Source organism: Daphnia pulex, chromosome 10 (assembly GCF_021134715.1).
Source record: "Daphnia pulex isolate KAP4 chromosome 10, ASM2113471v1".
NCBI classification, from domain to species: Eukaryota; Metazoa; Arthropoda; class Branchiopoda; order Diplostraca; family Daphniidae; genus Daphnia; species Daphnia pulex.
This window is the reverse complement of record NC_060026.1, coordinates 3,719,860-3,746,825: the sequence shown is the minus strand read 5'-3', so window position 1 is coordinate 3,746,825 and position 26,966 is coordinate 3,719,860. Positions and strand designations below refer to the sequence as shown.

At 38.6% G+C, this 26,966-nt stretch overlaps 2 long non-coding RNA genes across 2 annotated transcripts; both read left to right on the top strand.

The window, feature by feature from the left end:
* Window positions 1-3,953: 3,953 nt before the first annotated feature.
* LOC124204856 lies at window positions 3,954-16,261 on the top strand. Its single transcript, XR_006879144.1, has 3 exons — window positions 3,954-4,174; window positions 4,401-4,509; window positions 16,023-16,261. It is a non-coding gene; the product is annotated as an uncharacterized LOC124204856 (long non-coding RNA).
* A 272-nt stretch (window positions 16,262-16,533) lies between these two features.
* On the top strand, window positions 16,534-17,313 carry LOC124204855. Its single transcript, XR_006879143.1, has 3 exons — window positions 16,534-16,724; window positions 16,867-16,958; window positions 17,157-17,313. It is a non-coding gene; the product is annotated as an uncharacterized LOC124204855 (long non-coding RNA).
* Window positions 17,314-26,966: the final 9,653 nt, after the last annotated feature.

Sequence of the window (26,966 nt, the reverse complement as noted above, 5' to 3'; positions counted from 1 at the left end):
AGAAAAGCAAGCTTATCAGCTCGCCGCGAAGGGATAGTCGTAAGCCAGTTGAAAACTGTCTTAAATGAAAAATTCAGGGCCTATGTTTAAGTCGGACTTATTCACAATTCACACTTTTCTTAACAGACTTTTTGGTCTCAAAACGGGATTTTTCTGTCACAGTTCAATATCCTTGCAAGTTATTTACGTTTAGTTTGTTCAACTCATATTTTCCTATTTTTATACATAAAGTTCAATATTTCAATTTTTATGAATCAAATAACTGTAAAACATAAATGCAAATCTGGCTGTTGCGTCATAGTTGGGACATCAAAGATTGCGTCAACACGGCGATGCTATAGACATCTGGTGGTGATTTATTTTGATCTAAAATGAAAATGTAGTCGCAACCACCAGATGTCACTAGTCGTAAAACAATTATTTTAACAATTTTTCATTAAGTACAGGAAAACTAATTAAGTAAATGGAATTATTTTTGTTCTGGTCGCACCGCATATTTTTTGTGTAATTTTTAAGACCAAAAAGTCCGAAATCTGTCGTGAAACACCCGAGTTTTGGAGCGGGACATACAGACAGACAAAGTGACATGGTATTTTTTTTTCTGCGTATGCGATTATTAGCTTCGCCCTTCGGGCTCGCAATTAGCTTCGCCCTTCGGGCTCGCTTTTTTTCGCTTTTAGGATTTTACTCTTGACTGCACAAGGAAAATACTGAAAAAAACCCCAGTAATTTATGTCCGTGTGTCTCGTCCCAATTCACCTGTGTGTCTTGCATCGTATAAACCGCGACGCATACCAAAGTACACAGACGTGTGCACAGTATACGTTGTTTATGGCGCTCGGCGGTGAAACTTATTTTCCTGAATTGCGGCTGTTGTCTCAATGAATTATCTTTTAAAAGTATTGAAATAAATGCGATTTAATGAGACGCAGCCATTTAAAACCATACAAAACTCGAATTCAAATTATTTGAAATGATATGAAAAGAAATAGGCTCGGATGAGGACTTGCAGAGGCAAATCGGCAAGGACTCGGGAAATAAATAGGCGACACGGTTTCTTATCGTTATTGCCTTGATATCAAAGATTCAACATGTCCAACGATCAATCAAACTTCAACGACGAGTCGGCCAATGAAAATCTGAATCCTGTTTCCAACATGGAGGATAACGACGAACCGGCTGGTGACGTAATAACCGACGATGAATCAGCTGAAATGGCAAATCCCACGTCCAGCCTTTCAACTGACGATCTACCTGCTGTGAATGATGAACCTGCCATTCCCTCCGGAAGTTCCGGTCCCCAACACCAACCGATGAATTACGACCACGGTGAATGCGCCATTTGCATGAGTCCCCAAACGGACAAATCACGACTCGATTGCGGCCACGTCTTTTGTTTCGACTGTCTGGTCAGCTGGTGCCGCGTCAAGTTGGAGTGCCCGACATGCAGGCAACCGTTCAGCCAATTCGTTCACAACATCACTTCGGGATCGGCCCAGGGCGAAGTTTTCACACCCGTTCGTCCTCCCGCACCACCAAGACGGAGAATTGCTAATTTTGGGATGCACGATGGAAGTCGTCGGGTCATCTTGAACCATGAAATCTTGATGAACGACGATGCTTTCCATCGATTCATGGTGGCAATAAGACTTCCTAGAATCAATCTGCTCAGTACCGACGATCAGCCCGACCCACCCAACGATCCTTCCAACGACTTGGACTAAACGCTTCGTATCATTTCTCTGACATTTTTACGAGACATTCAATTTCAATATCAAATCATTCGGAAATACAAAATAAAATTAACTCATTTGTCTTCTTATTTTTAAAACAAAACACATTGACACAAATTGAAACACATTTTGCGGGTATACATACCAAACTCGACCGAGTTTGATTTTGATTCGTGTTTTTAAATAGATTTTTTAAGAAATAGTATTGCATATACAAAGACAGTTTAAACGATGTCGTCGGCAACCATCGAGTGATCGAACCTTCTGACGTTCAACTGAAGCAGATACGGCGGTCTAAGCGGAGACAATCCAACGCTTTCCCTGTTTTTAACGCTGTGAATTTTAGTACATCGACCGAGTTGTGGCGAAAGGATGCAAATGGTCTTTGTATTTCAAATAAAGGAAGGTCTTAAGAACGTTGTTGCAGTTATTGATTACCTTAAATTTACCATCTTTCACATGAGATGCGAATCGTATCTGCTTTTAACAAGGCCAGTCGAATCGATTTCGTATTTCCTTTGCTCCAAATCGACCATATCGATGAGGGCAGAGTTATCAAATGACTCGGATGAGGGGTTCAACGGCTCATTCCATCTGTTCATTACCAGTCAGTAAAACACACGTACACATTTACATTTGGGTCCATTCCAGGCAATCCCATCGCCCACATTTCTATTGATCCCGTCCAATCCAGTTGTCCGACATCATCGGCATATTATTTAAGGCAGACACTGTTAAAAAGGGTACCAATTTTTGGGGGTTGTCAACCACCAGAAGTGGGTCTTAAAGGGTCTGAAGAAACTGTCAAAACGGTGGCCGTCAAAATTGTCCGGTCGAAAGCCAACGTCGCCGCAATGGAAGCACTCATCGGTGAACTAAAAATCCTCGACTACTTGGGATCGCACCTCAACGTCGTCAATCTGCTGGGAGCCTGCACTAAGCAAATACACAAAGGTAATTTACTCATCCGAAGTATTTGAAACATGCTGCCGGTTTTATTTTATTACACATAGTCTTTCTCTTTTCAGGAGAACTTTTAGTGATCGTTTAATATTGTCGATTAGGGAATGTGCAAACGTTTTTAATTAATCATAGGAACAATTTTATTAATTTGATGGACGAGTTTGGGAACCTGAAAACGCAAGACGAATTGGAAAGTAACAATTTCACCAGGTAAAGAAGTTCCTTCATTATGATGTAACAAAAAAGGAAATGGAATTTTTATCAACAGGTCAAATTCTCCTGTTTTGATTAAAGTTGATTAGATGTGCTTAAATAATTATGCGAGTTCTTAAAGTGTAAACAGGCACAGTCAGTAAACAATAAAGGTGCAAAAAGGTGTGAATTCTATGTATTCTACTTGTAATCGCATTGTTATCTATGCCAATTAAAGTAAATGTATATAGTATTACGCAAAAGCATCCAAACCAGTGTCGAATATGTTGGAAGACACTTAAACGTCAACACTAACAATAATATCCCTAACGCCCCACTAATATAGCGAAAAAACAAGTGCGTTATTTATTCATTTGATTCTCTTATTGCGTTTGTTAGTTGATAACAAAAATTGGAAAATTGGTGTTGGTTGGGAAACAATCTAGTTTTGTGTGTGCCCGAGACCCGTGCCAAGAAAGGGGGGCTTTTCGAGCCTAGGCCTACACTCTTTCTCGGTCATTTTGTTTTGGACGAATTTTACCGACCCCTCCTCTCTTGACTGCTTCGGTAATGTGATTGTTTGACGCACAGTTACTTTTAGTCGTTGTCCCATTCTCGAGTGAAAAGCAGATTGTTGTCTCTACTATTTGTTTATTTTAACATGAAATATTGATTACGAAAACTGTGTGTGAATGATGTGCAAAGAGTTGGCATTGGCAACAGTGTCTGTATTTCTGCAATGCAGACTGCATACTCGTCTGCTTCGCTTTGTTTCACAGTTTCGAAAAAGAAAAAGCAAAGACGAAGTTTCAGCTTTGAGATATTTTTTATTATAGAAAACTCTAAACTGAACGGGAAACTGGTCCGGAAACGTGCACTTGGCTGCAATAGAAATCAGAGAGAAATAGCAGAACAAAACCAAATGTGGTCGTCGTGTGTGAACATTGGGTGTCGTGACTCCCCATGCTTTCCATGCTCTACGTGACTCCACTCATGCTGTGTAAGTAAAACTATAAGTAAAGCCGGGTAACTAAAACTATACCAAATGTTGCAACATACCAAATGTTGCAACATACCAAATGTTGCCCGATTACAGAGATTTTGAGACAGAGTCTACAGAGACTTTATCATGTATGCTCGTTGTCAATGCACGGCAGTGTTTGTTTACTCTATGTAACTTTTACCTTTTGTGCAGATTTCAGGCCTGAGCCAGCCATCGTAACCACAAGATGTGCAAGTTTTCATACTGACCTATCATCATCAATGATCTCAGCATCATCAATTAGGTTATGGTATTGGTATTGGTATTGGTATTGGTAACTTTTGTTAACCTGTGGCTTGCCATATATTTTAATGGTGCCTGAAACTAAAAGGCACCATTTGCACTGCACCATTGCACGTAAACCTTAAGTAATCCTGATTTTAACATATCCACTGTCTTCTTTCTAACTTGTCCTTACTTGTTGTCTATGCAATATTTTTTTGTAACTCATTTTTTAAATTTTTGCTTAGATAAACAGCTCCTAGCTTAATTGGGAAAACTCTGTCCTGCCTGGCGTCAACTTTGCAGAGGATGGAGCACTTGTGGGGATGCCTGGCTGTGGATTTCCTGGGCTCAAAGGTAGGACACACATTTCTCTATTCTTCCTTTTTATGACTGATTGGTGGTGTTGGTTTATGAAACGTTACGGAGTACGATTATTCCTGAGCTAGGCTGTTGACTGTAATTTTTCTCTTGCCGTTTCTTATCTCAATCAGGGTTATTAATTAAATAATTCATTTGTAGAGCGACTCGTCCACATCAGGCTTGTTTTACATCGCACAACTTTGTCTGCGTGCAAACAATTGAATTAATTTTTTTGTTTTTTTTTAGTTTTTAACACTCCAAACTATTTTTTTTAAGTCTCTAAAATTGTATATGTCCAAGTCCTAGAGAGACTTGCCGCCACACCGGCACCACCTCGTTGTTCGATTCGTATTAATTAACACTGTGATGCTAGATATCAAGTTCAACAATTAAAAATGAAATAACTCTTAAAATCCATCTAAAGGAGAATTTATTATTACTGTTTTAATTGCTGAATTAACTGCGTATCAATTGAGGTTGGGGCGGGGACTGTATTGGGGAAACAGTATCAATGAGACTATTTCAGCTTACATCACTGCCGTCAATCCGTTTTGAATTTCTTGGCGGGAGTGAAATGGTTCCCCTCGGGGTTCAAATGCCGCTAAAGCCGCTTTCACGGAAGGGTTTCACGGCAAGTTTGAAGGGAAGTGATACTGGAAATGCCGTGACACGTGGGAACCTCTTTCAAAAAAACAAATTTTGGTTCAATGAAAACGAAATTTTGTTTTCTGGCAAGAAAAAGGGACGGTTTTATTCTTTTTTTTCTTTCCCCATTTCTACTTTAAGTTTTTCTCAATTTTTTCCTTTACTCTTCCTCTCTTTATTGCGTCACAAAAAAATCAAATTCACCAGAAATGACGCATTATTGTCGGTTGTCACTTGCTAGGGTGCAGCAGGTGCGTTTTCCTATGGCCTTGTTTTCTTTTCTCTAAGTTTTCAAATGCAGCTCGAAAGTGTTTGCAGCATTGACTGTTGCAGGTGACGTGAAAGGGGAAGAGTGTTCATGTAACAAAATGTGGTTGACGACAGCTTGATGCCGATCAATTTTGAATATCCCAATGCCATGTAAGCACAATCCACCCTCAAAAATTTAAGAAAAGTAGAATCGTTTAGTCCCGCTGAAATTTGAATAGTGGGTGGAATAAAGAAGCGTAACAATTTATTTTCGATCCCTCTTTCCCGACTTTATATTATTTTGTCGATTTTTCCCGACCCTTATTTTCTTTATTGCTTCAAAAAAATTTACCACGTTCATCGTGCAGCAGGTTTATTTCTCTACTCCGTTTAATTTTTTCGAACGTGAAATTTTGATTGCGGCAACTGGATGTGACGTGCAGCATGGACCTGTTCAGTGTTCATGTGATAAAATATGCATTTAGAATGCTAAACACGTTGTTGTAGCGTTTCGTGAGTATCCTAGACTCGTATCGTCCCGTGTAAACAAGACACTGCTGACACAGCTCGTTTGGAAACACATGTGAAAAAATTCCACTCATTGTTTTTACGCCGCGACTTTGTGAAGAAATTTGAATAAATCTAGCAGTAATCGCTTTGTCTTATCGACCGTGCCCGTGCCCTTTTCCGTTTCTGAACTACGAGGATCAAGGTATCCGTTATCGATTGCGAAACTAAATGTCCACTCAAGTCACCTGTTTGATCATTTGCCATAGTCTTATCTTGTCGATTTATAACCACCGTCAACAGTTAGTGAGAGAGAGTTATTATTCTGCGCAGAGACAGTTAGGAGGTCATGATTTCTTGTACCGATTTAAAGATGTTTTTTTCTTGGTATTGAAAGAAGTGCGACTTTCACATGACATTCACTCTTTAGAAGAGGGAGACAATTAAAAGAAGAAGAACAAGAATCTGTGTATTAACTAAAAATTAAACAACTATTTCAAGGTCTCAAGTGTGTGGTTCTAATTGATGATGTTGCGCAAAAGCACTTGAACATAACGGTAAACATGGCATCCAATGCGCTGAAAGTAATAAATTCTTTAAAACTTTTGGTCACAAACAATAAAGCTCTTGAAAATTCATCGCCATATTACTAAAAGGAAGATTGTTATTTACCCCAAATATTACGGAAGAATCTTTATTGTACCGGCGCCAGCACTAGTTAATAAGGAAGAGAATCTTGATTATATAATCGAACTAAAGTTTTATTTTTTTTAATTTTTGGATTGGACCCAGTTTAAAATTATGTGCCATTTCTATCTTAAGGTTACACAAAAAAAATGTGGGAACAGTTGGATCATGGCAACAGGCATTGGCAGTTTAATGTGACAATCCTCAAATTGTGTTATGTCGTCCTAGTAAATCGACGATGCTTGTGACTTATTCCAGATTCAATGTGTGAACATTAACTGCTTAAATTCATTTGACAATCATCTGTAGTTTACTCGCAATGTTCTCAGTTGATATCTTCTGACTCAGGGATTCTCAAGTCGTCATTTTTGCTTCCGCTGCCTTTGCTACCGATAGATTAAATATTCTATGCTGATCCACAGTTTTTTAAGAATTCTTCCTGCCCCTTGTAATACTCGATTAAATATCAACTTTCCTGCTTTTTTCTAATAATCCCGGGGAATCGGATGTCAACGCTTGATGAAAATGGCGAGGGCAAGTATGAGATAGAATAACTGAAAAAATTTTATGGGTTATGGGCGTTTGCATTGTAATGATGACAGATGTGATTGAGCAGCCGCTGGTTTGGCATTGTCGTCTTAAATGTTGGAATAATGCATTTAGAGAAATCATTTATGTCACATTGGTTTACAATCGATGTAGTTCATTCATTTGTTAAGTGAAACTTTCCACGGAGTAATTAATTTTTGAGATCAACGCTAGCGACTTTTCTGTACGGTTACGCAATGCGATTCAATGCGTCCACATCTTCGTGCTCTCCCCCCGCCCCCATTCAAATCAGCGCTAAAATAAATTTTGAACATTTGGGTTACGTTGTTGCGGGACATGATTGCAACTTCTCAAGGTCACGATTGGTCTGGATCTTGTTATCTAGTTATTTTTCAGTGTCAAGATGGCTCATGGAAACGCCGATTTTGGCACTTGGAGCCCAAAGAAATCATTTTTGAGATATTTTGAACGAAGTTGAATTACAGCAACAGCCTGGGCAAGCTTTTTAGTGTTTTTTCTTCGAATTGTCATTCTTGTATCGTCATATTTATTCGCGGAGGCTTGTTGCGTATTCCAGATTTGATGCGTGAACATTCATAAGTTGAATGCATTTGACAATCATGCGTAGTTTATCCGCAAAACTCGCAGTTGCTTTCTGGTGATGCGGCCATTCTCAATTCGTTATTTTAGCTGCCGACGTGTTTACTACCTATACCTATTTATACTCTATATTCTGTTATGAAACACTTTTTATTAGACTTCCTTAATGTCGAGAAATTGACTTCTCGACTTCGCTCCGATTTCTGTTTTCTTTTCCGAGGCTGAATTCTCATCAACTTCAGCGAAAGGACGAAACAATGTGTTTTTCGGTGAGGAATGGTTAAAAAATTGGATAAATTTAACTTTGTGTCATAGGCGTTTGTTTTGTGAAGACGAGAGACTTGATCGCCCAACCGCAAGCTTGACAATGACGTCACAAATGTTGGGCCAAAGCATTGAAAGTCTTTATATCTGTCACGTTGTGTGTCGATCTACGAAGTTCATTCATTCATTTATTCCGCGAAAGTATAGGCCTACCACCCGAATAATTAATTCTTGTGATGAATAACTCGCTAGCTTCTTTTGTGTGAGGTTACGCAATCCGATAGCCGATATTATGCGTCCACAGCTGCGTTCCTTCCACCTTTGAATATCAGCGTTAAATTAACTGCCACTATTGAACATTTGGGTCATGGGATATGATTGGTCTCGACTTTTTTTTAATCTATTTATGCTTCGGTTTGAAGATGGTTGATTAAATTGCCGATTTTATTATTTGACTCTCAAAGAAATCATTTTTGAGAAATTTTTGAACGAAGTAAATTGTTCTAACGTCATATGTAGTCGCCGATGCTATTGAGTTATTTCAGATTTGATGCGTGAACATTTACTGGTTTAATGCAGTTGAATAACTTATGTTGTTATTTCGCATTATTCGCAATTGCTTTTGGGTCTATCAGGGATTCTCAATTTGTTATTTATACTGCCGTCGTCTGTGTTACCGAGAGGCTATTCATATTATGTGCTGGAGCTCAGTAAAAATGTCTTTTTTGTCAATACCCTTACTGCTTGGGTGAAACTTGAGTTTCCTTCCTCCCGACAGGTGTTTTGACGTGAGTTTTCCTCTTCCTCTTTTTTTCGGGTGTTGAATGTAGAAGGAAAAAGGTCTGACGAACGAAACGAAAATTTAAAATGTCTGATATAGGCGTCTGCAGGTGATGATGGCAGATGTGAAGTCTCGGTCGCTGCCTCTAAAGTGACGCAATAAGTATATGGCAGATGTATTTAGAGGAATCATTTCTGTCACGCTGTGCGACAATAAATGAAGTTCATAGATTCATCTCTCTACACTAGGCCCTACTAACGAAATAATTTAGCTTTTATATGAACTTGCTAGCGTCTCGTGAGAACCGATTCTGCACAGCTGCTGGTACTTGAAGTTGCAAAAGTTCTCACGGCATAAAGATGAATCCTTCGTAGCCTAATCAAATCATTCTGGCTGCTGTTTTAATGTAGAAATAAGTAGTTCTACTCTGTCATTTCCAAATCGTGAACAATAATGCTGTTCTATTGACAATGAATCCGATGCAATTGACCGTTTTCTTTATTTCCTTATTTGTCGCGATTTAAATCTGTTAATTAGTATTTGACGCTGCTGTTTTAGTCAATTGCTTTGATTGAGGGAAAGTGGTACTTTGATAATGCCGTGACCGTGACACGTGTGAAAATCTCAAAAAAAAAGGGAATTTTGATACAATGCCAACGTAATTTTGTTTTCCGTGCAAGAGAAAGGGGCGGTTTCATATTTCTTTCCTGACCCCCCCCCCGGCCCCGCCCCCAACTCCACTTTTCTTTTTCTCGATTTTTCCTTTACTCTTCCTCTCTTTATTGCGTCACTGAAAATGTGTCAACTTGCCGATTTTCCAATTGACGTCTTCCGGCTTTCAATTTTCTTTTGTGTCGATTTTCTCAAGTCTTCTTATCTTTATCGCATCAAAAAATGTACCACGTCCACCGTGCAACGAGTGAATTTCTCTACCCCGTATAATTTTTTCTGAATGTGAATTTTCGATTGCGGCAGAGTATATGCGAATTTTGTTTAAAATCCTACGTTGGTGATGATTGATGGACGACGTGCGTGATGGACGGAGTGTTTCACGTGAAAAGAAGTGCATTTAGAATGTTTGACGTTGTAGCGTTTCGGGAGCATCCTAGATCTCTTAACGGTCCGGTAAAACATGGTGCACCTCACATCTGAGTGAATTTCTGATTTAAAAAAAAAATTACACTCAGCCACTCTTCCTTTCTTTTTTTCCGCGACTTCGTAATCGCTTTGTCTTAATGAAACTGCTTTTTTCTGTTTTTTGAACTATGGAGATCTATGTGAGTTTGAGCGAGTTCATAGTAAAATATCAACACCAGTTTAATACCTGAATATGTGCCAAAGTCCATCTTGTGGAGTTAATACCGCTGTCAATAGTTGGTGATAAAAGATTTTTATTCTGCGCAGAGACAGTTAATAAGGTATGATTTCTTGTTCAGGTTACAGCAGTCCCTTAAAATGATTGTAGTTGGGTAACTTGATGATGACGTGACTTCCGTCAAAAACATTTTGCGTACCACAGTATTGTTATTTCGGGAGCTGTAAACATGTGATGGTTCTATTAGATGGTCGGAGTTCTAAGAGGCCAGCAAGATAATCTGTACAGAAATGAAATATCAACACATAATTAATGGTTTCAAGGTGTGGTCTTAACTGATGATGTTGAACAAAAGCTGGCGTGAGCAGAACGAATAATAGCACGTATGCAATTGCGCTTAAACGAATAAATTCCGATTAATGTTTTAATAACAAATAAAGCTCGTGAAAATGTGTCGCCATTTCTACCTTCTAGTTACACGAACAATGTCGAACGAAGTTAGATCGTGGCAGGGGACGGGCCATTATGCGTGATTATCCCCAAATTGTTTTAAATCGTCATAGTAATCGCTGATGCTTGTGGCTCATTCCAGATTTAATGCGTGGACATTAATTGACTAAATTAAATGCAATTGAAAATCATCTGTTGTTTTTTCGCAGTATTCTCAGTTGCTTTCTGGTGACTCGGGGATCCTCAATTCGTAAATTTTGCTTCCATCGACTTTGCTATCGAAAGATTATTAATATTTTGTGCCGAGGCTGTGATTCACATTTAATTATGATTTATTGATTTCCCCCTTCCACTTGTTAGAATGCTACTAAACGATACTAGAAGGTGCACTTCTTTTGATATTTGTCAGCGACGAGAGATGATGGCAAGGATGAGTTTGAATTATAATAAACATATATATATATATTGTGTGTGAAGCCAGCTCAGTTACAACGACAAAATTTTGTTTTCTGCCAAGAGAAAGACGTGGTTCTATTTTTCTCGAATGTTTCTTTCCTGACCCCCCGCCTCCCAATCCTTCTTTTCTTTTCCTCGATTTTTTTTTTTTACTTTTCCTCTCTGTATTGCGTCAGAGAAAATGTAAATCCACCAGAAATGACGCATTAATGCCGGTTGTCACTTGTCAGGTGTGCAGCAGGTGCTTTTTCTGTGGTCTTGTTTTCTCTAAGTTTTAAAATTATGCTCAAAATTGTTTGCAGCCGTTTTATGTGTTTTTTTTCTTCTAGTGGTACTTTACTGTTGCTGGTGATGGATACGGCAGATTTTCGCGTAACAAAATGTGGATATCGACACGGCGTGCCTAGGCGTGCCGGTCATCAGCTTCAAATTTCCCGCGACCTTGTGTGATTGGCCTATGGTAAGTCCCATTGATTTTTTAAATTTTTTCGAACGTGAAATTTTGATTGCGGCAACTGGATGCGACGTGCGTCATGGACCTGTTTAGTGTTCACGTGAAAAAATATGCATTTAGAATGTATGTTAGACACGTTGCAGCGTTTCGGAAGTATCATAGAATTCGTATCGCTCCGTTTAAACATGACACTGACACATCTCGTATGGGGACATGTGAGAAAATATAATTCCACTCAGAACTTATTCTTTTTTTTTCCACGACTTCGTGAAGAAAGTTGAATAAACCGAACAGTTAATCGGTTTGTCTTGTCGAAACTGCTATTTTTTGTTTCTGAACTGCGGGGATCAAGGTGTCCGTTAACGATTGCGCAACAAAAGATCGACATTAGTTAATTACCTAATATATGCCAACGTCTATCTTGTGAATTTAGTACCACCATCAATACTTAGTGAGGGAAAGCTTTTATTCTGCGCAGAGACAGTTAATGAGACATGATATCTTGTTCGGATTGTGAATACCCCCTCCCAACTAATGGTTGCAAGTGGAAGTCCAGAACATGTTCCACATGCAAAGTCTGTTGGACTGATTAAAGGACGGCAAGATAATCTGTGTAAAGAATTTAAAATCTAACAAATCTTTAAAATTCTTTAGTGGGTGGTTCCAATTGTTGATGTTGCGCAACATCTGACTTGAACAGAACGGTTAACATGGTACATCCAATGCGCAAGTGATAAATTCTATAAAACTTTGGTCACAAACAGTAAAGCTCTTGAGAATTCATCGCCATATTAATAAAAGAAAAATTGTTATTTACGCTAAAAATAACGGAAAAATATTTTTGCTGTACCGGCTTCCGCACTACGCCGCACTAGTTAATAAGAAATAGTATCTTGATTATACAATCGAACTGAAGTTTTTTTTAAATTAGTATCATTATTTTCTTTTCTTTAAGCAGTTTAAAATTCTGTGCCATTTCTATCTTAAGGTTGCACAACAAATTGTTGGAACGAAGTTACTCAAGTTAGATCGCGGCAACGGGAGCGGCCCGTTTAGTGAGATTTTCCCAAATCGTTCTATATCGTCATAGTAATATCGCCGATGCTTGTGAATTATTCCAGATTTCATGCGTGAGCATTGACTGGTTAAATTCATTTGATAATTTTATGTTGTTTACTCGTAATATTTGGAATTGCTATCTGGTGATGCAGGGATTTCTTATTCGTCATTTTTGCTTACGCCGCCTTTGCTGTCGAAAGATTTAATATTCTGTGCAGAAGCACAGTTATTTGAGTTTATCCCCCCCTTTATCCCCGGTAAAACAACTATTTGCCGCCAATTACTTGAGAGTTGTGGCTATCTGGAATTCTTCAAGTTAATTCACCGGATCATAGGGTTGGGGCAAGGATGAGTTATAATGTCAAATTTAATTGCGTGTCATAGGCGTTGGCGTTGTGGAGATTACAGATGTGATAGCTCAAACTCTAGCCTTGAAAATGTCTTTATAAATGTTGGGCCAATGGCTTCTGAAGAATATCATCTGACAAGTTTGTTAGAATCAATGAAGTTCATTCATTTATTTGCCCATGGAATAATTAATTTTTGAGATGGGCTCGGCTAGCGGCTTCGTGTGCAGTTACGCAATCCGATGTAATGCGTTCACGGCTGCGTTCTTTCCCGTTATTCATATCTGCTCTGTAATAATTGTCATTGTTTATCCGAGTTGTTCTATCGTCATATCTAGTCGCCAATGCGTATTCTAGTTTTTATGCGTGAACATTCATTGGGTAAATGCCATTGATAATCTTCTGTCGTTTATTCGCAATATTCGCATTTGTTTTTTTGATTCTGTGTGATCATCAGTTTGTCATTGCCGCCGTCGCCTCTGTTACCTAGAGGCTATTCTTATTTTGTGCTGGAGCACAGCTTAATAATAGTATTTTTCTTCGTTCCAGTTTATCTGCTTGACCATCGTTTAATTTTTTTTTTAAATCCAACACTTGTCACTTGTCAGAGGTGTGTGTGCGGAAGCTAGAAGTTGCGTTATGCTATGGCTTGGTTTTTCTTTTTTTAAATTACTGCTCGAAACTCGAAAGTGATGACTGTTTTTTCTTACAGTGATAAAGTGGTATATACTTTGCTGTTGCGGGTGATGGGCACGGCAGAGTTTCCGTTCAACATAACGTGGATATCGACGGCGTGCTGATCAGCTTCGGATTTCCCGTGACCTGAATTGATTTGGTAAGTCCTGTTGATTTGTTTACCTATTGAAAATTCCCCGTCAGCACAGTCCTCTTTCTAAATTTTGAGAAAAGTAGAATCGCTTAATCCTGCTGAAATTTGAATAGTGGATGGAATGTTAGTGAGTTGCAATCAGCACCGAATTAGCAGACCATCGTTAATCTGCCATTTTACCCTTTGCTCGCCTTTGCTCTTATGGTTATCGTGTCCCGGGATTGTACTCTCATATCTCCTCGCTTGTCCGGTTTGAATCAACTGCGCATTAATTGAGGGTGGGAGGGGCGGTACTAACGAGGGGCAGAGACAGTTACTAAGACATGATTTCTTGTCCGGATTGTGGCTTGATTGCAATGATCCCGATAGAAATTAATTAAATTGATGTGCCGACATTGCATTAGCCTTTTTTTGGGTTGGTTTTCAAGTGGCCAGCAATGAAATTTAAAAAGGAATTAACAAATATTTCAAGGTCTCTAGTGTGTGGTTTTAACTGATGATGTTGCGCAACAGCTGATATGAACAAACGGCGGGCAACCTATGCAAATGCTTTAAAAGTAAGAAAATTCTGAAAAACATATGACTACAGATAAAGCTCGTGAAAATTCGTCGTCATATCAATAGGTGGAAAGATTGTTATTTACACCGAACGTTCCGGAGAAATCTTTTACTGCACAGGCCGCCCGCACTTTGTTATCAGGAAAAGAATTCTGATTTTTATAGAATCGAACTGAAGTAGGTTTTTTTTTGTTTTTTTGTATAAGGCAGTTTAAAATTTTTTGCCTTTTTTACGAATTTTTCCTTCCGGTTTTATAGGTACATGTAAAATTTTGAACGAAGTTGGATCGTGCGAGGGATCGCGGGAGATGGCGGGTCGTTAAGTGTGGTAGTGCCCCAATTTGTTCTATATTCTCATAGCAATAGCCGATGCTTGTGACTTACACCAGATTTAATGCGTGAACATTCATTAGTTAATTGCAATGGACAATCATCCTTTGATTATTTTCAATCCTCACAATTGCACAATGGTAGTTGAAAGATCCTCTATTCCTCATTTTGCTTCCATCGTCTTTGCTAACGAAGGACTCAATAAACTGTGCTGAAGTTAATTTACTTACGGTATTCTCCTGCCGACTCCAAGAAGTTGTGGACTCGAATATAATTGAGTTGTCCATAATTTATGGAGAAAATCCGCCCAACAGCAGCTGGTGGCAGGGAGTAGTTAAAATGTTGTCAAAAGTTAAGTGCGTGTTATTGGCGTTTGCTGTGAGAAGATAAGAGACGTGATTGCCCAACCGCTGGCTTGAACATGTCGTCCCAATTCTGGTCCAAAGCGTTCAAAAGTAATCATATCTGTCGCAGTGAGTGTCAATCTAGGTAGTTCATTTATTTAATCCGCAAACTACTGACGGAATAATTCATTCTTGGGATGAACTCGCTAGCGACTTGGGTGAGGTTATGCAATCCGATGCAATGCGTCCACAACTGCGTTCCTCGACTTCTCCCCCCCTATTCATATCAGCAATCAGCGCTAAAATAATTGTTGAACATTAGGGTTAATATGGGACATTGGGACATGATTGCAACTTGTCAAGGCCACGATTGGTCTGAAAGTTGTTATCTTTTGATTCTGTGGTCTAAAGATGGCTGATGAAATCGCCGATTTTAACACTCGAAGCTCAAGGCTCAATCACTATTGAGAAATAATGAACGAAGCTGAATCATGAATTTTGGACGAGCTGTTTAGTGTTATTTCCCCGAGTTGTTTTATCGTCTATCTAGTCGCTGATGCTTTTAGCGTATTCCAGATTTGATGCGTGAACATTCATTAGTGAAATGCAATTCACAGTCATCTGTTTTTATCCGTAATATTCTAGATTATTTTCTGGTTATTTGGGGGTTCACAGTTTGTTAGTTTTGCTATCATTGACTTTGTTACCGGAAGATTATAAATATTCTGTGTTGGAACCCAGTTAAAATGTAATTATCTCCCGTTCAATCAATTTACCTGAATCTCTATTAGACATCACGCTCCAAGATATCTTTGACTGGAGTCTTTGATAGATTCGAGCTTGCTTTTTTGAGGTGATGAAAGAGAATAAGGAGTAAATAAGATTTTATCAACCGAGAAATTAAATTGTCTGATATAGGAGTCTACAAGTGATGATGACGTATGTGAAGGCGCAATCGCAGGCAATTAAAATACGTTTCGAAAATTTCGGGCTGATGCATATAGAGAAATAATTTCTGTCACGTTGTGTGACAATAATCAAAGTTCATAGATTCATCTACTAACGGAATAATTTACTTTTCAGATGAACTCGCAAGGGACTCCCGAATACCGTGCCTACACACTTGCACAGCTGCTGGAACGTGAAGTTGTAAACTTGCCAAGGCGTAAAGATGATGACTGATCGTAGCCTAATAAAATAATTCGTAACTGCTTTTTTAAGGTAGGAATAATTAGTGCTCAGTCATTAGCAAATCGTGAAAAATCATTATTTGATGCGATTTAAATCTGTTAATGCAGATTTACTTTCCCCCTAAACACATTATTGATACCAGGTAGGTACTAGGTAGGTATTTAAAAAAGGCTTGATATTTATAGATTTATATTCAGAGATCCAGATATTTTCATTAAAGTACGGGCGATCAACCGCTTTTATTGCTTGTTTTTTATTAAGTTTGGTTTTAGATAAGAGGTTGATATTTTTTAATTTTTGGCGGGTGGTGGGAGGTGGGGAGGGCGGATTTTTAATATCGATACTTAATAGTTTATTGTGGTTAGAATATCTGTGTCGTCTGCTGCCGTTTCGTTTCACAACTCACAGTTTCGAGAAAAAAAAAGAGACGAAATTTCAGATATTTTTTATTATAGAAAACTGATTGAATCACTGGTCTGGAAAGACGTACCTGGCTGGGCTGCAAGAGAAATAGCAGAACAAATTCAAATGTGGTCGTGGTGTGAATTTTGGTGTCCTGTCGTTGACTCCCCATGCTCTTCAGCTGTTTCTCAGGTAAATAAAACTAAGCAAACAAATGGAATTATTTTGGGAGTTCTTCACAGAAGCGTTAAACCTGTTTCAAATGTTGAAATGATGTCCAACTACATTTAAGGCAAAGTTTTCTTTGCTCCATGTAACTTTATCTATTGTGCAGATTTCAGGTCTGAGCCAGCCATCGTAACCACAAGATGTGCAAGTTTTGATAACTTGACTTTCATCATCAAAGATCTATGCATCATCAATTGGGTAATGGTTTTTGTTACTATTGTTAACCTGTAACCTGCCATATAATGGTGCCTGAAACTTGCTTAAAAGGGTATTTAATGTTAACCTTAAGTTATCTTCATTATCAAACCCACTGTCTGCTTTCTACGGCTTTCTAACTTTTCCTTACTTGTTGCTCTGCAATATTTTTTTCGTAACCATTTTCTTCTTCTTTCTTAGATAAACAGTTCCCAGTTTAATTGGAAAAACTCTTTCCTCGTGTAACCCAATGTGTTAAGGCGAGTGTATATTCAAACCCCCTTTTCCTATCCTGCCTGGCGTCAACTTACTGAGGATGGAGCATTTGTGGATGCCTGGCTGTGGATTCCCCGGGCTCTAAGGTAGGACACACATCTCTCTATTCTTCCTTTTTTTAACCATTTGGTTATGTAACGATACGGAGTACGATTATTCGTTAGACGGTTGACTGCAGGTTTTTTATTTCCGTTTCTACTATCTCAATCAGAGCAGATCACGGTTAATGAAATCAAAAAAATAAATCGTTTGTAGAGCGACTCTACATCAGGCTTGTTTTATACCGCACAACTTTGTCTGCGGGCAAACAATCAAATAAAACAAATGTTTAATTTTAAACACTTTCTTGGAATATTTAGATCGTTGGTTACTCTGAATCAAGAAAGCAACCGCAATTTATTCAAAACGAGGTTGATGGTTGAAACTCGAACACGCACATTTTTAAATTTCCATTTGTGGTTTGACATTTTCCCATCGAAATCTGGTTCTTTTTATTATATTTACAAGGTTTTGCTTGATCGCTAGAGAACGGTGTCTTTCTTCGCCGATTTGTGATTTGAGCTTTAACTAGAGTTATTTCGTTGGCCATCAAAATTGATTTTCACCCGAAGTCAATCTTGCTTGCATCTTGCACATTTTTAGTTCAGCGGTCTTTTCAATTGAAGTTCAATTCTCTCTGTTTAGTCTATTTTTTAGGGTTGGACTCGGCTTTCAAGTGACGTAATTTTTTCAGTTTAATCGCTCTGACTTTTTCTAGGGAATAACAAAATTCTGTAATCAGCCCGAGGGTACTTTTTTAATTTTTCGAAAATTTATTCTAAAGTTAGTCAATACGAATGGAATGGAGTTTGTGCTTCTACACTAAACCTAAATCAAATTTTGATGTTCAAGTCAGTGAGCACGTCGTACTTGAGATATTGCACTGTGTTTTCGAAATAATTGCGAAAGTAATTAATACCGTTCGTTTAAATTAGCGCTTAGCAGGAGGAAGTTAATCACTGAGTAGGTTGGTAATGACGATGTGCTTGTAAAGGAGTTTGATTTTGATTGACATTGTGGGTGCCGAACGGTTAATAAACTAAAGATTCTTTCGGGGATTCTTTCTGGAAGCTTCTTTGATTTCGTTTGACCTCTTTGACTTGACCGACTCAAGTGATAACTTGTCTGCATGCAATGAAACAATATGAAATCTTATATCCTAATTGAGAAAAGTCAATATAAACTACGAAACCCTTGTCAACTATCCTGTTTCATGAATCAAAATGCTTCATAACCGTGATTTTTTCTAATCGAATTTTCAGCTTGAATATGATTTGGGTGGTGTTCTTTGAAAGGAACTTGAATCTGGTTTTAACTAAACAACTGATACCGTTTCAGCTTACAATACTTTCCGTCAATCCGTTTTTTTATTGGCCAGTTGTTTTCTGCCAAGAGAAGAACTGAAGAAGGTGGTTCTATTTTTCTTTCCCGACCCTCCCCCCTTCCCCTTTTCTAATATTCTATTTCTCGATTTTTCTTTGCTCTTCCTCTCTTTTTTATTGCGTCACAGAAAACTAAAAATCGCCGCTTTTAACACTTGAAGCCCAAAAGAAATTATTCTATCGTCGTATATAGTAGATGCATGTAGTGTTTTGCAGATTTGATGCGTGAACACTCACTGGTTAAACGCCATTGACAAATTGTTGTTGTTTATCCGCAATATTCACAATCGCTTACTGGTCTTTCGGGCATTCATAGTTCACTTAAGCTGCCGTCGCCTCCGTTGCCTAGAGGCTATTGATATTCTGTGCTGGAGCACAACTTAAATGTATTTTCCTTCCATCAATCCCATGGGTTCCGGTTCTAACTGCTTCCTGCTTATAGATGTTTTCGAATTATCGTAGGAAGACTTATTTCAGCAGGAGCGGCAGATACTGTAGATTTGTGGGGTTGATTTAGAAGAAAACACTTTGTCAAAATTGAGAAATTATAATGTCTGATGTGGCTTGGCAGGTGATGATTACACATGTGAAGTCGCAATCGCTGGATCTAAAATGACGTTTTGAAAATGTTGGGCTAATGCATCTAGAGGGAACATTTCAGTCACGTTGTGTGACAATAATCAAAGTTCATGGATTCATCTCGCGACACTACTAACGAAATAATTGATTTTCAATTCACAAGCGTCTCTCGTGAGTACCGTGCCTGCACAGCTGCTGGTACTTGAAGCTGCAAACTTGTCAAGGCGTAAAGATGACTGATCGTAACCTAATCAAATAATATGGCTGCTATTTTACGGTAGGAATCATTAGTGCTTCTCACTCATTTCTAAATCGTGAGCAAATCAGTTTTATTGACAATGAATCCGATGCAATTATCCGTTTTCCGTTTTTCTTTATTTGACGTGATTCATATCTGTTATTGCAGATATACTTTCGCGCTTAAGATATTGATGGGGAGCTATTTAAAGGCGGCTTGATAAATATTAATAAATTACAGAGATCTACTGAACCAGATACTTCTAAAATCTGTATGTTGTACTTTTCCCATTCTGCTGCTGAAGCATTGGAAGCCAAAGGTACGCTGACAGATGTCTCTTGGAATCTGGAATTCTGGATACTCTGATTAACCTTGTGTGAACTCAAAAATCAACTAAGTCCAGAATATCTAGGCAGTTTTCTCCGTCGGGTAATTGGTACACCAGACTTACTCTGTCTATGGGATGATCTGGGTGTAACTGGCTAAATAAAAGTTATTTTTTTGTTCGAATTATTTAGCATTTGAATGCTCAATATAAAGTTCACCAATCAAAAAGTAAATAACTCTTAAAATTAATTTAAAGGAGAAATAATAACTACACTTTGAATCAACTGCGAATTAATTGAGGGCGGGAGGCTGGGAGGGGCGGCACTGGGAAAACGGTGACAACAATCGATTTGGGGTACGGATGAACCGAACATAATGGAGAAATCTTTTTCTGCACTGGCCGCCCGCATTTTGTGATCAGGGGGGAAAAATTTTTATGAGTTTTATATAAGTTTTTTTTTTTTTTTTTTTTTTTTGTATCAAGCAGTTTAAAAAATTTTGCCATTTTTTCCGATTTTATCTTCCCATTACATGAAAAATGTTTGCGGGTCGTTAAGTGTGATTATCCTAAAATTTTCTATATTGTCATAGCAATAGCCGACGATTGTGACTTGTTCCAGATTTGATGCGTGAACATTTATTAGTTAATTGTAATTGAAAATCATCTGTTGTTTATTCGTTTTCTTCGCAATTGCTTACTTGTGGTTTAAGGATTCTCAATTCGTCATTTTGCCTCCAACGACTTTGCTAACGTAAGAGTTAATATTCTGTGCTGAGTCAGTTATGATTACGGTTTCCTCCTGCCCACTTCAAGAAGTCTCATTTAACCGAGTAGTACACAACTCTTCGAGATGGGCGACCGGGGCGAGCAGCTGAAGGTCTGGCGAAGCTAAATAATTGGCAAAACTAATGAGTCTTACAGGCGTTTGCTCTAAGAAGATTAGAGACGCGATCGCCCAACCGCTGGCTTGAACATGTCGTCCCAATGCTGGTCCAAAGCGTTCAAAAGTAATCATATCTGTCGCGGTGAGTGTCAATCTATGAAGTTCATTCATTTCAAACGCGAATCTACAAACGGAATTATTAATTCTAGGGGTCATCTCGCTACCGACTGGGGTGAAGGCTGTGCAATCCCATTCAATGCGTCCACAGTTGGCTATTGAACATTCAGGTTATGGAACATGGTTTAAACTTTGTTTTTTTTTTTTGGTTCCCTTCGGCGATTCGAGCTTTTATTTAACAAGCGCTAGTTCGTTGGCCAGAACTGATTTTCACCCGAGGGCAATCTTGCGCACATTTTTTTTTACGTTAAAGTTATCCTCAATGTTAGGTCAATTTCTTTGTTTAGTCTATTTTTAGCGTTGGACTCGGCCTTCAAGTTCAAGTGCCGTAACTGTTTACTTTGATAGCAAAATGCATCTTTCTAGGGTGTAGCAAATCTAAGTAATCGCCCGAGGATAGTTAAAATATTTATTTTTGTGAATCCAATCAATTTGAACGGTGTTTGTGCGTTTACAGTAAATGTTATTGACATTTTGGTGTTCAACTCAATGAGCACGTCGTAGTTATGATAGTGCCCTGCGTTTATGAAATATTTGTGAAGGTAATTAACGCCGTGCATTTCAATTAGCGCTTAGCGGGAGAGAAGTATTTGCGCAGAGGATTGGCAACTACGCTGTGATTAAAAAGGAGATTGAGTTTAATTTGATTCATATCATGGTTAAATGAGAAAGAGAGTAGACACTAGACAGGCAAGAAGTTTGTTATCTTCTTCAAACCGTCCAGCAAAATGTGTTGTGCGCATTGTCTTCTCACACTTAACCTGACTGGTAATTTAAAAATGTAAATAATTTTTATTTGAAAAGGTTAAATCAATATTTATAACGAACATCATAGCCAATTAACCCGTTCTTTAGTTTCAGATGTTAAGTGCCGTGATTTTTCTTATCGAATATTCAGCTTGTGTGTGATGTGGGTGGTGTTCTTTGAAAGGAATTTGATTTGATTCACTAACCAATTGATCTTATTTTTGTTTGAAAATACTACCATCAATCCATTTTGAATTATTGGCGGGACTGTTTTTACCTCGGGGCTTAAAGGCCGCTAAAGTCGCTTTCACGTCCAAGAACAGATGAGCACCGTACAAGTTTGAGGGAAAGTGGTACTGAAAATGCCGTTACACGTGGGAACCTCTTGAAAAAATATATCAAAAAAATGTTGTTTTCTTCCAAGAGAAAGGGGTGGATTTATTCTTCTTTCCTGATTCCCCCCTCCCTCAATCCTACTTTTCTTTTTCTCGATTTTTCCTTTACTCTTCCTCTCTTTATTGCGCCATTTATGTATCGAATCCACCAGAAATGACGCATTTCAGTCAGTTTTCAGTTGTCACTTGCCAGGTGTGCAGCAGGTGCGGTTTTCTGTGTCTTTATTTTCTACTTTTTAAAATTTTGCTCGAAAGTGTTAGCTGTTTTTCTTACTGTGGTATTGTACTGTTTAAGTTTTCGCGTAACTCAATGTGGATATATCGCCGGCGGGCCGATTAATTTCGAATTTACCGTGACCTGTGGATTGGTTAGCCTCCGCCCTCTGTCCAAAGTGATTTGATTTGTTTAGCCATTGTCAGCTCTGTCCTCCCTATACATTTGAACGAGCATTTCAATCAAAGTAGAATCGCTTTGTCCCGATGAAATTTGATTAGTGGGTCGAAAGTTATTTCTTCACTCAGCACCCAATTATCAGACCACCGTTTATTTGCCATTTCTGTAAATTGCTCGATGTTCCAGCTCGTTGAAAAACTTTTCGTTGTCGTTTCCTGGGACTGTACTTTCTTACCTCGCAGCTTAGGTTTCGTTCGGGACATTTTGGCACGACGCCCTGGTTGGGCACATGAGGTTGACTTAGTTTGGTAAGCCAATTCGATAAGCTAAAAAATTATCGGCAGTTCGAAGATGTTCTGTTGATGGGCATTGCGTAACAATATGCTTCTCTCCTGACTTTCAAAATTTTTCGCATTTCCCGACTCTTCCTTTCTGTATTGCATCACACAAATTTTACACGTTCACCTTGCAGCAAGTTCGTTTCTCTACTCCGTTTAATTTTTTTGAAAGTGAAATTTTGATTGCGGCAACTGGATGCGACGTGCGGCATGGACCTGCTCAGTGCTCATGTGAAAAGATTTGCATTTAGAATGCTACACACGTTGTAGCGTTTCGGGAGTATTTTAGAATTCGTATCGTTCCGTTTAAACATGACACTGACACACCTCGTATGGGGACATTTGAGAAAAAACTATTCCACTCAGAACTTCTTGTCTGTTTCTGCGACTTTGTGAAGAAAGTTGAATGAACCGTCAACCGATCAGGAATCGGTTTGTCTTATCGAAACTGCTCTTTTTTGTTACTGAACTGCGGGGATCACGGTGTCCGTTAACGATTACGAAACAAAATATCGACATCAGTTAATTACCTAATATATGCCAACGTCTATCTTGTGAATTTAGACCACCGTCAACGGATAGGGAGAGAAAGTTTTTATTCTGCGCAGAGACAGTTAACGAGACACGATATCTTGTTCGGATTGTGAATACCCCCTCCCAACTAATGGTTGCAAGTGGAAGTCCAGAACATGTTCCACATGCAAAGTCTGTTGGACTGATTAAAGGACGGCAAGATAATCTGTGTAAAGAATTTAAAATCTAACAAATCTTTAAAATTCTTTAGTGGGTGGTTCCAATTGTTGATGTTGCGCAACATCTGACTTGAACAGAACGGTTAACATGGTACATCCAATGCGCAAGTGATAAATTCTATAAAACTTTGGTCACAAACAGTAAAGCTCTTGAGAATTCATCGCCATATTAATAAAAGAAAAATTGTTATTTACGCTAAAAATAACGGAAAAATATTTTTGCTGTACCGGCTTCCGCACTACGCCGCACTAGTTAATAAGAAATAGTATCTTGATTATACAATCGAACTGAAGTTTTTTTTAAATTAGTATCATTATTTTCTTTTCTTTAAGCAGTTTAAAATTCTGTGCCATTTCTATCTTAAGGTTGCACAACAAATTGTTGGAACGAAGTTACTCAAGTTAGATCGCGGCAACGGGAGCGGCCCGTTTAGTGAGATTTTCCCAAATCGTTCTATATCGTCATAGTAATATCGCCGATGCTTGTGAATTATTCCAGATTTCATGCGTGAGCATTGACTGGTTAAATTCATTTGATAATTTTATGTTGTTTACTCGTAATATTTGGAATTGCTATCTGGTGATGCAGGGATTTCTTATTCGTCATTTTTGCTTACGCCGCCTTTGCTGTCGAAAGATTTAATATTCTGTGCAGAAGCACAGTTATTTGAGTTTATCCCCCCCTTTATCCCCGGTAAAACAACTATTTGCCGCCAATTACTTGAGAGTTGTGGCTATCTGGAATTCTTCAAGTTAATTCACCGGATCATAGGGTTGGGGCAAGGATGAGTTATAATGTCAAATTTAATTGCGTGTCATAGGCGTTGGCGTTGTGGAGATTACAGATGTGATAGCTCAAACTCTAGCCTTGAAAATGTCTTTATAAATGTTGGGCCAATGGCTTCTGAAGAATATCATCTGACAAGTTTGTTAGAATCAATGAAGTTCATTCATTTATTTGCCCATGGAATAATTAATTTTTGAGATGGGCTCGGCTAGCGGCTTCGTGTGCAGTTACGCAATCCGATGTAATGCGTTCACGGCTGCGTTCTTTCCCGTTATTCATATCTGCTCTGTAATAATTGTCATTGTTTATCCGAGTTGTTCTATCGTCATATCTAGTCGCCAATGCGTATTCTAGTTTTTATGCGTGAACATTCATTGGGTAAATGCCATTGATAATCTTCTGTCGTTTATTCGCAATATTCGCATTTGTTTTTTTGATTCTGTGTGATCATCAGTTTGTCATTGCCGCCGTCGCCTCTGTTACCTAGAGGCTATTCTTATTTTGTGCTGGAGCACAGCTTAATAATAGTATTTTTCTTCGTTCCAGTTTATCTGCTTGACCATCGTTTAATTTTTTTTTTAAATCCAACACTTGTCACTTGTCAGAGGTGTGTGTGCGGAAGCTAGAAGTTGCGTTATGCTATGGCTTGGTTTTTCTTTTTTTAAATTACTGCTCGAAACTCGAAAGTGATGACTGTTTTTTCTTACAGTGATAAAGTGGTATATACTTTGCTGTTGCGGGTGATGGGCACGGCAGAGTTTCCGTTCAACATAACGTGGATATCGACGGCGTGCTGATCAGCTTCGGATTTCCCGTGACCTGAATTGATTTGGTAAGTCCTGTTGATTTGTTTACCTATTGAAAATTCCCCGTCAGCACAGTCCTCTTTCTAAATTTTGAGAAAAGTAGAATCGCTTAATCCTGCTGAAATTTGAATAGTGGATGGAATGTTAGTGAGTTGCAATCAGCACCGAATTAGCAGACCATCGTTAATCTGCCATTTTACCCTTTGCTCGCCTTTGCTCTTATGGTTATCGTGTCCCGGGATTGTACTCTCATATCTCCTCGCTTGTCCGGTTTGAATCAACTGCGCATTAATTGAGGGTGGGAGGGGCGGTACTAACGAGGGGCAGAGACAGTTACTAAGACATGATTTCTTGTCCGGATTGTGGCTTGATTGCAATGATCCCGATAGAAATTAATTAAATTGATGTGCCGACATTGCATTAGCCTTTTTTTGGGTTGGTTTTCAAGTGGCCAGCAATGAAATTTAAAAAGGAATTAACAAATATTTCAAGGTCTCTAGTGTGTGGTTTTAACTGATGATGTTGCGCAACAGCTGATATGAACAAACGGCGGGCAACCTATGCAAATGCTTTAAAAGTAAGAAAATTCTGAAAAACATATGACTACAGATAAAGCTCGTGAAAATTCGTCGTCATATCAATAGGTGGAAAGATTGTTATTTACACCGAACGTTCCGGAGAAATCTTTTACTGCACAGGCCGCCCGCACTTTGTTATCAGGAAAAGAATTCTGATTTTTATAGAATCGAACTGAAGTAGGTTTTTTTTTGTTTTTTTGTATAAGGCAGTTTAAAATTTTTTGCCTTTTTTACGAATTTTTCCTTCCGGTTTTATAGGTACATGTAAAATTTTGAACGAAGTTGGATCGTGCGAGGGATCGCGGGAGATGGCGGGTCGTTAAGTGTGGTAGTGCCCCAATTTGTTCTATATTCTCATAGCAATAGCCGATGCTTGTGACTTACACCAGATTTAATGCGTGAACATTCATTAGTTAATTGCAATGGACAATCATCCTTTGATTATTTTCAATCCTCACAATTGCACAATGGTAGTTGAAAGATCCTCTATTCCTCATTTTGCTTCCATCGTCTTTGCTAACGAAGGACTCAATAAACTGTGCTGAAGTTAATTTACTTACGGTATTCTCCTGCCGACTCCAAGAAGTTGTGGACTCGAATATAATTGAGTTGTCCATAATTTATGGAGAAAATCCGCCCAACAGCAGCTGGTGGCAGGGAGTAGTTAAAATGTTGTCAAAAGTTAAGTGCGTGTTATTGGCGTTTGCTGTGAGAAGATAAGAGACGTGATTGCCCAACCGCTGGCTTGAACATGTCGTCCCAATTCTGGTCCAAAGCGTTCAAAAGTAATCATATCTGTCGCAGTGAGTGTCAATCTAGGTAGTTCATTTATTTAATCCGCAAACTACTGACGGAATAATTCATTCTTGGGATGAACTCGCTAGCGACTTGGGTGAGGTTATGCAATCCGATGCAATGCGTCCACAACTGCGTTCCTCGACTTCTTCCCCCCTATTCATATCAGCAATCAGCGCTAAAATAATTGTTGAACATTAGGGTTAATATGGGACATTGGGACATGATTGCAACTTGTCAAGGCCACGATTGGTCTGAAAGTTGTTATCTTTTGATTCTGTGGTCTAAAGATGGCTGATGAAATCGCCGATTTTAACACTCGAAGCTCAAGGCTCAATCACTATTGAGAAATAATGAACGAAGCTGAATCATGAATTTTGGACGAGCTGTTTAGTGTTATTTCCCCGAGTTGTTTTATCGTCTATCTAGTCGCTGATGCTTTTAGCGTATTCCAGATTTGATGCGTGAACATTCATTAGTGAAATGCAATTCACAGTCATCTGTTTTTATCCGTAAT